The 12,408-nt window shown below is 35.8% G+C and overlaps 1 pseudogene; it reads right to left on the minus strand.

The window, feature by feature from the left end:
* Nucleotides 1-2,624: 2,624 nt before the first annotated feature.
* LOC101970216 (ATP synthase F(0) complex subunit a pseudogene) overlaps nucleotides 2,625-12,408 on the minus strand; it is an 81,741-nt pseudogene continuing 71,957 nt past the window's right edge.

The following is a 12,408-nucleotide window of genomic DNA, read 5'->3' on the forward strand; positions in this document are numbered from 1 at the left end:
TCATCAGGATTAGTTTGTATGTGGAGCAAGGTGTGCTTTCTCTTTTCTGGTTTGTGTGTGTATATCAGCAGCAAAGTCTTTACTCTGTGAACTCATAGAGTACCAGTAGATTTCCAGCACCTCACAGAAGGGGGAGAAACAAACAACAGCAATAACTGATGCAAACAATATATAGCATTAAAATAAATTCCTGGAACCTATAATGACATGTATAACAATAATTATTACAAAAAGAGGAGTGTCAGGGTCAGGAATTAACAATCACAACAACAATAAATGACCATGATGTAGATCTAGAATTAGAGTATACAGCAGATGTCAAGTATACCACATGCAATATTGTTAACTAAAAAAAAAAACATGATAATGAGGACAGAAATTATATAAACTAAATTGTTCTAAAAGAGGATAAAATATAGTACATTAACAAAAAAAGAACATGGAAAGATTCAAGACGGAAGATAAGACAAAGGCTGCATTTCCAGTTGCTCCATGACTAGAGATTTATTTATTTTTTAAATTTATGTAATTGATTTTATTTTTTAAATACACAATAGAAGAATTAATTACAATTCTTATTATGCATATAGAGCATAATTTTTCATATCTTTGTATATAAATTATGTTCATGCCAATTCACGTCTTTATACATGTATTTTTTGCATTACAATTTGTATTACACATATATACCACAATTTTTCATATCTCTGTATATAAAGTATGTTGACACTCAATTTGTGTCTTCATACTTGTACTTTGGATAATAATGATCATCACATTCCATCATCCTTGCTAATCCCCTGCCCCTTTCCTTTCCCTCCCTTCCCTCTTCCCTGAGTGGGGATTTAAAGCAACAGGAGTAATGCTTCTCAGTGAGACAGGCAAAAGAGGGATTTCTTTAGAATTTAATATTGGAGAGTTGAAATATTTTAGAATTTCAGAAATTCAGGTGAATTGAACAAAGTACAAGAGAGTACATTGGAGCCAAGCCAGTTGCAACAGTAAACTGGCACAGGTTAACCAAAGAGCAGAGGGATAACACAGAGAAACACAACACACATATTTGACACAAAAAAAACCTATATAGGTCAGAAAAGTACCCTGAGCTTAATTGCTCCAGAGGCTAGACAGCAAACTGGTATTCAAAAAGCACTCTGTATTTCTCCTCTTTCTTTATAACCATCATTTCCCACATCGCTACTGAATTCTCTGTTCATATTTTGAATGTTCTAAACTGGCTTTGATCTTACTGTCACATTTTGTATTCTCTTAATTAACTATATTTTTACCATTTTTAAAAACTATTTGGTTTATATAACTTCTGCCCCACCATTAATGTTGCAATTATTACTGCTGTCATGACTTAGTTGATCCCTGTGGTTTACCTTAATGCCACATCTAATTCACAGTTATTTATTGTTATTGCTGTTGGTAATTGCTGACACTTCCATTCCTGTTTTTGCATTACTTAGTAATGTGGATATCATAGTAGACACTGGATATTTATTTTTATGCTGTATATTGCTTGCATCAGTTGTTGCTATTGTTTGTTTCTCCCTTTTCTGTGAGGTGCTTGGATTCTACTGGGACACTACATGTTCAGAGGGTATACACTCTACTGCTAAAGTAAACTAATCTATAAGACAGTACACCTTGATTCCATACACAAATTACCAACACTCAAACTTCAGCTATACTTTAGTACAAGAATAAAAGAGACAAAAACCAAAATGAATGACCAGGTCCAAAATAGGAATGGATTGGATTGGATTGGGCCCTCTGATCCCACTTCTGAATATCCACTCCTACATCAAAAACAGAAGGAATTTACACAGACTGTTTGGATAACATACCTGTGAGGAGAGGTCTCAATCTTCATTGCTCTGGGACATTTTTGCAAGAGAAAATCATGCTTGGAAAAGGTCCACACGTTAGAGTGGAAGACAAATCCATCCCGATAGATGTATAAAACCCAACACAATTCAAATTATATTACAGAGATATAGATGAAAAAATTGCATGGTACTGGAATTAAAACAGTCACATAGACCAAGAATACAGAATAGAAGACATAGAGACAAACATACAAAGATACAATTATCTGATCATTGATAAAGGTGCCAAAAATATACATTGGAGAAAAGACAAGTTTTTAAACAAATGGTACTGGGACAGATGGTTATCCATATGTAGAAGAAATAAACTACACCCCAAGTGCAATTATGCTTTACTCTTCAGTTTCCCAACCATATTCAACTGATTACGTGAGCCACTAGATTAAAAAAGAAAACAACTTGGACTTCATTTCATATTTCTGACTGGAATTATCCAGAATAAAATTTTCTCTATGCCTTTTTCACTTTCACCCAGCAAAGTTCACCCTAGAACACAAAGTAGGTACTTGCTTAGATAGTATGGCAATATTTTGTTATGATTTTCCAGGCTTCTGCAGCAGCAAATGAGAGCTTATTCTCTATGCAAATCACTGATATCTTATAGCTCCTACATTTGTATATATTCTGACATTCATATATATATATATATATATATATATGTGTGTGTGTGTGTGTGTGTGTGTGTGTGTGTGTGTGTGTGTGTATGATAGGCACAAGTTTGGCAGGTCATTAGCTGAAATGTAAATATAGATTTATTAGGAGGGTAACTACATATGTTTGAATTAGAGCTATGGTAAATTTAATAATTTTTAGGAGAATTGGAATAATAAAAGTTAATATAGTGGTTGGAGGACTAATAGATGTTAAGACTAATGTTATGAGGCTGGGTTGTGGCTCAGTGGTAGAGTGCTTGCCTAGCATGCTGAAGCATTGAGTTCGATCCTCAGCACCACATAAATGTAAAATAAAGATATCATGTCCACTTAAAACTAAATAATAAATATTATAAAAGACTAATGTTGCTCTTCCTATTAGGTGCATAAGTATGTAACCTGATGTAACATTGGCTATTAGTCCACCAGAGGTTAATATTTTCAATAGTAACCAATATAGGTAATAGAGGAACTGATATTTCTTGAGGGAAGCAATGAGCTAGGGATGCTTGATTTTATGGCAGAAACCACTAAGTACTGCTCCTGCTCATAGTGGAACTGCTGTTTCTAAATTCAGTAGAAAAAAAGTGGTAGAAGTCATAGTAAGTTTGTGGATCCATTAAATATACTAGTGAAATAAGTATTAAAGAGCAAGTATACCCTGTTAGATTATGTATGATTATCATCTGTTTTAATACTACCTGAATTAATCATTGTTAAAATGACACTAAGTAATTATTAAGTAGTCAGTTATGTGAAGGAAATAAGATAGGGGAAATGAGATAATAAGAATGATATTGGGCAATCCTATTATTGTAGGGGTAATAAAAGTGGCAAATATTTTTGTTCTTTTTTTCTCAAGGAGTTTATGCTCAAAAGGTTTATATTTTTTGGGAAAAAGTTTATGTAATTAAGTATAGTTTGAAATTTTAGAATAGAATAAAATAAAGAGAGCTAGGATTATAGAAATAATACCAATAAATCATGTTGATTTATCTAGTTGTGGCATATCATTATAAGGAGATTTAAACTCCTAGTCTTTAACTTAAAATGTTAATGCATTAATAGCTTTATAATGTATCTATAGTATAAATGAAGATCAGTTTTAGAAGTGCTTTAGTGGAACTAATTCAAGCACAATTGGTATAATCAGTAATATATATATATATATATATTACATTTATACATGTAATATATATGTATGTAGAATTTAATAGTGCTTTATAGGTATTTACATATGTGTACAACATATACATATAGTGTGTGTGTGTGTATAGCTCTTACCAGAACAGAAAATATAATGCATAAAAGACAGATTTTATTATATTTATTCATGAATCTCTACTCTTCCAATATTTTATACCTCCAGTTTACTGATGAAAAAAGACTGAAAAGACAAACAGCTATAGTTGGGAAAGTAGAATTCTTTTCCTTCTGTTATCTTTTTCTATATAATGGATTGGAAAATAATGAGAACATTATTTAGAAAGCCACTAAACAAGGAACACCAAATAGCACTAACAACAATGCCTAAGAGGGAAAATAATTTGATTTTCAGAGTTTCAAATTAAATTATTTTAAATTTCTTGTTGTAAAACAATAACTATGGCATATAAAAATAAAAATGTGGTATGATGAATATGTGGGGGGAGCATAAAATCAATGATAGTTACTACTAAAATTAGACTTTAGATTCATAGGAAAATGCCTTAAGACAGCTATTTTAAATATGTTCAAAATTAAAATGGAACAACATCTAAATTAAATGTTAATATGAGAAAATCCTGAGCAGATATAGAATATTAATAAGGTTATAAAAATTGCTTTTTAAAATGCAATTCTAGAGTTCAAAAGGAAAATGAAATGGAGAATAGAGGGTTTAAGCATCAGATTTGAGCATGTTAAAGGCAGAATCAGTGAACTTGAGGATCACACAACTAAGATTGTCTAGACTGAGTAATAAAATTGAACTAGATGAATAAAAATGAATGGTGCTCAGACGACACATATTAGAAAAAATTACACAGACCAGCTACATATAATGGGAGTAACAGAAGGAAAGGAGAATAAAAGTGATTATTGTTGAAGATGGCAGAAAATACTCAAATTTATGTAGAAACATCAATCTACATATCAAAAAAGCTCTACTAAATCCAAGCAGGAAAATTTCAAAGAAATGTATGTTTCCACATGATAACCTATCAAAAGAAAAACAATGAAAACAGAAACTTCTCATTTAGAAGATATCATCAATAAGATTTCCAATAGATTTCTCAGTAGATTCCTTGGAGGTCATAAGGTGGTGATATGATATATTTGAAATATTAAAAAAATAAAAACCTTCAACCAAGAATTCTGTCCTTCAAATATGAGGAAGAATTTCAGATATTCATGGATAAACATTGAAGGAGTTATATACTCTTAAGTTTGCTATACAAAAAAATATTAAAGAAAATCCTTCTAATTGTCCTTCTAATTGAAATAAAGGCATTAATATAAACTGTACAAAATTATAAAAATTTCTAGTTAAGTAAATGCAAGGGCAAAAATGATTTAATGATCACTCAATGATCATTATATGATGAATTCAATGATCATTAAGTGATCACTAAATGATGAATACATAAACATATTTCAACATCTATTTTCATAAGTACACAGTATACAAGGATTTAATTTGTGATATCATTAAACAGAGTGAGGAGGTAAAGCTGTTAAGAAACCTAGTTTTTGTTTTAATATTTATTTTTCAGTTTTTGGCGGACACAACATCTTTGTTTGTATGTGGTGCTGAGAATCAAACCCGGGCTGCATGCATGCCAGGCGAGTGGGCTACCGCACCACTTGAGCCACATCCCCAGCCCAAAAATCTTTTTTTTTGGAACTGGGATTGAACCAAGGGCTCCATGCATGTGAGGCAATGGCTTTACCTGCCGAAGTCTGGCTTGGCACAAATCAGGAGCCACTTGTCAAAAAGAAACTAACTTTATTTTTAGAACTACAAACGCCAAACAAAACAGCTCCAGGGAAAAACCTTCAGAGCCCAACTGCCACCACCGGCTTCCACAAGCCTCTCTCCCCCACACCAGCCTTTCAACCTCCCACAATCCTCCTCCTCTTGAGGCCGATTGGCTGGGTTGCGTGGGCAGAGCCAAAGAAGTCACCCAATGAGCAGCTCCGTGGAGGAGCCAATCAGCTAGATGTTGCTGGGGCAGCTGTGAGCCAATCATCAGCTGGCAGTCTGAAGGGCAGGGAAACAGCCCAATGAACATCACCGCAGAGGAGCCAATCAGCTAGATGTTGCTGGGGCAGTCTGAAGCTTGCTGGCAGCTGGAAGTTTGCTGGGGCCCCTTTGGCTGTGGCTCTCAACATCTCCCCCTCTCTGTTTAAACAACAAGCATGTGGCTTATGGACCGTGCCTGCCTTAGGTTGTCCAATACATATGGTCCTTACCCGTCTTCGGATGAGCTGACCTCAGGGCGTCAGCCTCCTGTCTTAGGTTGGTACCATTGTAATTGGATCTTACCCGTCATTGACTACCGGTCCAGTATACAGCCACACCTGTGGAGAGGTCTCAGCGGGGGTGGGGGGGTGGGGGGGTGGTGAGGTTCTTTGCCTCACCTCTGTTGACCCCCAAATTTTAGCTGAATGATCATGACAAGCAGAAGGGAGGAAGATATACCAAGTCAATTGACGGCTCCTTTTGGGAAAATTGTACCCCCGATGACATCATCAGCAAAAATACCCCAACACTACCACAAGTCGCTGCACCAACAGATAGTTCACAATGCATACAAGTGACACATAGTTTTGTAAGCAGTTCAGTGCAAGTTCTGTAAGCAGTTCAGTGATGGCTATTGCAGAAACTGTAGATTAGTTTTATCTTTGTCTTCACCGGCACAGGGATGAAGATAGGAATTCTGGCAATAATGACTAAAGAAAAAATTAGGTAACATTCCAGAAGACACTAAAAGAAAACAATTTTCTTAACAATTTATATTATCTTCATCTGAAGATAGAAATTCTGGCAATAATGGCTAAAGAAAAAATTAGGTAACATTCCAGAAGACACTAAAAGAAAACAATTTTCTTAACAATTTATATTATCTTCATCTGAAGATAGAAATTCTGGCAATAATGACTAAAGAAAAAATTAGGTAACATTTCAGAAGGCACTAAAAGAAAACAATTTTCTTAACAATTTACATTATAGTGAAGAGAATTATTAAATATAATGAAAACGAAAGGTGAGAGTAAACAAACAGATCTGTTAACCTCCTTTTTTGTTTACATATTAAAACAATTCTTAACAGTTATTTACCCAATTTAAATTAAACCATTTAAATCACGTGAATAAAAAAAAAATATTTGGATCCATCTTTTCATGAGCGCTCATCATATATGATATATAGAAATATGTACATTGGACATACGTACATTCAAACATATAACACAAAACACAAGTGTGCACACATAACATAATACATACAACACATAACACAATAGTAAAGGCCTTATAACTTTTTACAGGTAAAATCTCTATTGCAATGTTTAAAAACTCTATAGTCAAAAAAAAAAAAAAAAAAAATAGAACTGATCAGCAAAACATTAACCTAGGTCTGTATGAGCTCAAAAAAATAAAATAGAACTTCATGATATGGGAAAGGGCAATAATAAAATAGATATTGAAAAAAGCATCCTGGTTCTGTCGCAGATGTAAGGATAGCCAAATTGGAGTTTTGGATATCAGCTATTATGGATTTGAGCTAAATCATCTTCTTTTTGGTCTGTAGAAATCGCTTTAGTTAATCTCTCTGGAATCCAAATCGGCTGCTGTTCTCTCTGTGGAAACACAAAAACAGACCCCCGACTCCAGACAATCACTGGGTCAGGATTTTAGTTAATCTCTCCGGAATCCAAATCAGCTGCTGTTCTCCCTGTGGAAACACACAAACAGGCCCCCGACTCCAGACAATCACTGGGTCAGAACCTTGGTTAATCTCTCTGAAATCCAAATCGGCTGCTGTTCTGGGTCAGAACCTTGGTTAATCTCTCTGGAATCCAAATCGGCTGCTGTTCTTCCTGTGGAAACACACAAACAGACCCCCGATTCCAGACAATTACTGGGTCAGGACCTTTCCATTGTCCTGTTAGAATATCTTTCCAAAGTACCTTGGGCTTATGTACATTTTTTGGACACATATGCCTTTCTGCAGCACTAAGTCCTGATGAATCCAAATTTAAAAAGTTTAGAGTAAAAAGCGTTATTTTAAGTTTATCTTTGGGGAATATATACCCCTTCCCAATTCCATCTTTTTGCTTTAATAAGTACATTTTAATAGTTTGATGAGCTCTTTCAACTATGCCTTGTCCCTGTGGATTGTATGGGATTCCTGTTATATGAGTAATGCCAAATGATGAGCAAAATTGTTTAAAAGAAGTAGACGTATAACCAGGGGCATTATCTGTTTTTAACTGTTTTGGAATGCCCACAGTGGCAAAATTTTGTAAGCAATGAGCTATAACATCTTTAGTTTTTTCGCCGGCATGAAGGGAGCCCATCAAAAATCCAGAAGAAGTATCAATTGTAACATGCAAATATTTTAATTTTCCAAATTCTGGCAAGTGTGTGACGTCCATCTGCCAAATATGGTTAGGCATCAATCCTCTAGGATTGACTCCAAGATTAACTTGTGGTAAAAAGGTCACACAATTTTGACATTGTTTTATTATTTGTCTAGCTTGTTCCTTAGTTATTTTAAAACGCTTTTGTAAAGTATTAGCATTGACATGGAATCTTTCATGAAAATTTATAGCTTCTTCTAGTACAGAGAAAATATGTATGTCACGTGTAGTTTTATCTGCTAAATCATTGCCTAAACTAAGGGCTCCAGGCAATCCTGTATGTGCCCTGATATGTCCTATAAAGAATGGATCTTTTCTGTCCCAGATTAAACTTTGTATAGTGGAAAACAAAGAGAAAACAGTAGAAGAAGGGGAAATTCTACCAGCATCTTCAAGGGATACTATAGCATTAACTATATACTGGCTATCAGAAAATAAATTAAATACAGAATCTTTAAACATCACAAAAGTTTGTAATACTGCATTAAGCTCTACCTTTTGAGCTGATTGTTTGGGTACTAAAAATGTAAAAGTTTGATCAGGTGTAACTATTGCTGCTGTACCATTATTTGACCCATCAGTGAATATATTTGGAGCATTCATGATAGGTGTTTTTCTTGTCATTTTTGGAAAAATTACAGGATGCAATGACCAAAAAGACAATAAAGGATTAGATGGTAAGTGGTTATCAAATGAAACATTAGATTTGCACATTATTATTGCCCAAGTATTTAACTCATTAGCTAATTCATCAATTTGATTCATAGTATATGGAGTAATAATTTTATGGGGAGAAATTCCAAACACTGCCTTTGCTGTTTTTATTCCTTTGAGTATTAATTGTCCTACAGCCTCAGGATATCTAGTAAGAATAGTGTTAGGAGAATAAGATAAATGTATCCATAATAATGGACCTTCTTGCCAAAATACTCCTGTAGGAATATTTTTTGTTGGTAGTACAATAAATAATAAAGGCAAACTTATATCAATTCTATCCAAATGCATATTTTCCATATATGTTTCAATGATTTTTAATGCCTTTCTTGCTTCAGGCGTTAACATTCGGGGTGAATTTGGATCTGATGGACCTTTTAGGATATCAAATAAAGGTCCCAATTCTCCTGTTGGAATACCTAGATAAGGCCTTATCCAATTTATGTCTCCTAATAACTTTTGAAAGTCATTAAGTGATTTGAGTTGATCTACTCGTATTTGAATTTTTGGTGGACGGACCATGGTTGAGGATAATAGAACTCCTAAATAATTAATTGGAAAATTTAATTGCACTTTATCTATTGCTATCTCTAGATTATAATTTTTTAATAAGTTTGTAAGTGTGGCATAACATTCTAGCAATGTGTTTTTAGCTTTGTGTGCCAATAACACATCATCCATATAGTGAAATATTTGTAGTTCAGGATTTTGATTTCTAAGTGGCTGGATTACTTTGTTAACATAAATTTGACACATAGTTGGGCTGTTAGCCATCCCTTGAGGGAGTACTTTCCATTCATATCTCTGATCAGGACCTTCATGATTTAGTGCAGGGATAGTAAATGCAAAACGTGGACTATCCTCAGGATGAATTGGAATTGAAAAAAAACAATCTTTAATATCTATAACTAAAACATACCAAGTTTTTGGCAAAGCAGACAATTGAGGAATCCCCGATTGAGCAGGTCCCATAATGACCATTTCATTGTTAATGGCTCTTAAATCTTGCAGTAATCTCCATTTACCAGATTTCTTTTTGATGACAAAAATGGGAGTATTATGGGGAGATACAGAAGGTTGTATATGTCCTTCCGCTAATTGTTGTTTGACCAGATCATGGGCTACTTGTGTCTTTTCTTTAGTCAAGGGCCACTGAGGAACCCATACTGGTCTTTCTGATTTCCATGTAATTTTTATTGTCTCAGTGGCCCTTTGTGAAAATCCAACCCATGTCTGTCTGTTCCTTGATCTATTTGTATTGGTGCTGCTATACATTGTTCTTGTCTTTCTAATCTTTTTCCTTTCCTAAAACCTTGTCTAGCCATAATAGTGGGTGCATTTTGATTGATATTATTTGTTAATGTCAAACCTAATTGATCTAAGACATCTCGTCCCCATAAATTTACGGGAAGATGATCCAATACATATGGCTGTATAGTTCCTTCACATCCTTCAGGATCCTTCCAATCTAATAGCATTGCACTTCTATCGGGATTAGTCGCCACTCCTAGGCCTCGAAGCGATTGAGTGGCTTGTTGTAATGGCCAATGTTTTGGCCATTCTTGACGAGAGATGATGCTAAGATCTGCACCTGTATCCAGTAGCCCATTAAATTCATGTCCTTGAATATTTAGTTTTAGCATGGGGCGAGAATCTAAATTTAAAGAAAGCATAGCCCAATCTACACCTGTGGAGCCTAATCCCTTGGAACCTCTTTCTACAACATGACTGGAAAATTTATCATGTAGGCTTGGTATTATTAGTAACTGTGCTATTCTATCTCCTGGTGAAATTACTGATATACCCTTTGGAGAACTGGCTATAATTTTTATTTCACCTTCATAATTGGAATCAATTACCCCAGGACTTATCAAAAGTCCTTTTAGAGTAGAAGAGCTGCGTCCCAATAATAAGCCTACTGTTCCTTTGGGAAGAGGTCCTTTTACCCCTGTGGGAATGATTTGAACTCCCATCTCTGGAGTTAGTACTGATTTGGTGGAGGCGCAGATGTCCAACCCTGCGCTCCCTCTGGTTTGTCTGATGAGGGATCTGATGTGCTGGGCACTACCCTGATGGGGTTGCTGGGGTTGCTGGGTTCCTCCAGTGCTCCGTATATTTGTGGTTTGGGGCCCCGGAGCATTGGGGCCCCCTGTCCATTTTTTGGCAACGGAGCCCGATGCCTTTGTCCACGATATTGTGGATAAACACCTTGTCCTTGTTCGTTTTTTGATAATGGAGTACCCTCTATGGTGGTTTGAGGACGGTATTCATTAGCCCAATATAATGGAGTACCCTCTATGGTGGTTTGAGAACGGCATTCATTAGCCCAATGTCTCCCTCTACGGCATCGTGGGCAAATACCCGGTATTCTACTTGTTTGATACCTAGTTTTGTTAAACCCTCCTCCTATGGGGCAATTCCTTTTAAAATGTCCTGTTTGTTGACAATTGTAGCATGTTCTTGGCCTGGCATCTAAAGCCTGTTTTACTGCAGCTGCCACAATTTGCCCTTGTTCATTAATGTCTCTGGCATCTAAAACCTGTTTTACTGCAGCTGCCACAATTTGCCCTTGTTCATTAATGTCTCTGGCATCTAAAGCCTGTTTTACTGCAGCTGCCACAATTTGCCCTTGTTCATTAATGTCTCTGGCATCTAAAGCTTGTTTTACTGCAGCTGCCACAATTTGCCCTTGTTCATTAATGTCTCTACATAATTTAATATATGTGTTTAAATCTTCATGTTTCCATGGTCTAATGATATCTCTACACCAACGATTCGCTTGGTCATAAGCCAGTTGTTTTATAAATGGCATTGCTTGTTCTGTATTCCCAAAAACTCTGGTAGCTGTTTGAATAAGCCTATCTACAAATTCAGCGTAAGGTTCATTAGCTCCTTGTATTATCTTAGATAATTGACCTTGTAAACCTCCAGGTTCTTGTAAAGACTTCCATGCCCTAACTGCATCTACAGCAATTTGTAAATATACACCAGGATCATATGCAAGTTGTTGCTGCCGATCCTCATAAGGTCCCTTTCCTAACAACATATCTAGATTTCTCTGAGGATAACCAGCTGCTGCATTTCGACTAGCCGTCTCCTTGCAAAATTCCTCATTGGCAACCTTCCATAACAGGTATTGTCCTCCATTTAGCACAGCTTTACACAAACTAGCCCAATCTGCTGGCGTCATGCTTAAGTTGGTAATGGATTCGACCAAGCTTACAGTGAAGGGTGCTTGAGGACCATAGGTTGCTACAGCCTCTTTTAGCTCCTTCACTGATTTGAAATTTAAACCCTGGTAAGTTCGCTGCCCTCCTACCTCAAATACAGGGCATACTTGAGATCCTGTCTCAGGATCCAAACTATCAACTGCGGGGGTTGGGAGTCTCTTAGCATATGGAGGTGGTGCTGTTGATTGGACACTTATGCCCTCTGGTGATAGAGTGCTGTTAGTAGCAGTCTCCTGTAGAGGTGGCGCTGTTGGTTGAACACTTACGCCCTCTGGTGATAGAATGCTGTTA

Source organism: Ictidomys tridecemlineatus, chromosome X (assembly GCF_052094955.1).
Source record: "Ictidomys tridecemlineatus isolate mIctTri1 chromosome X, mIctTri1.hap1, whole genome shotgun sequence".
Lineage (NCBI taxonomy): Eukaryota > Metazoa > Chordata > Mammalia > Rodentia > Sciuridae > Ictidomys > Ictidomys tridecemlineatus.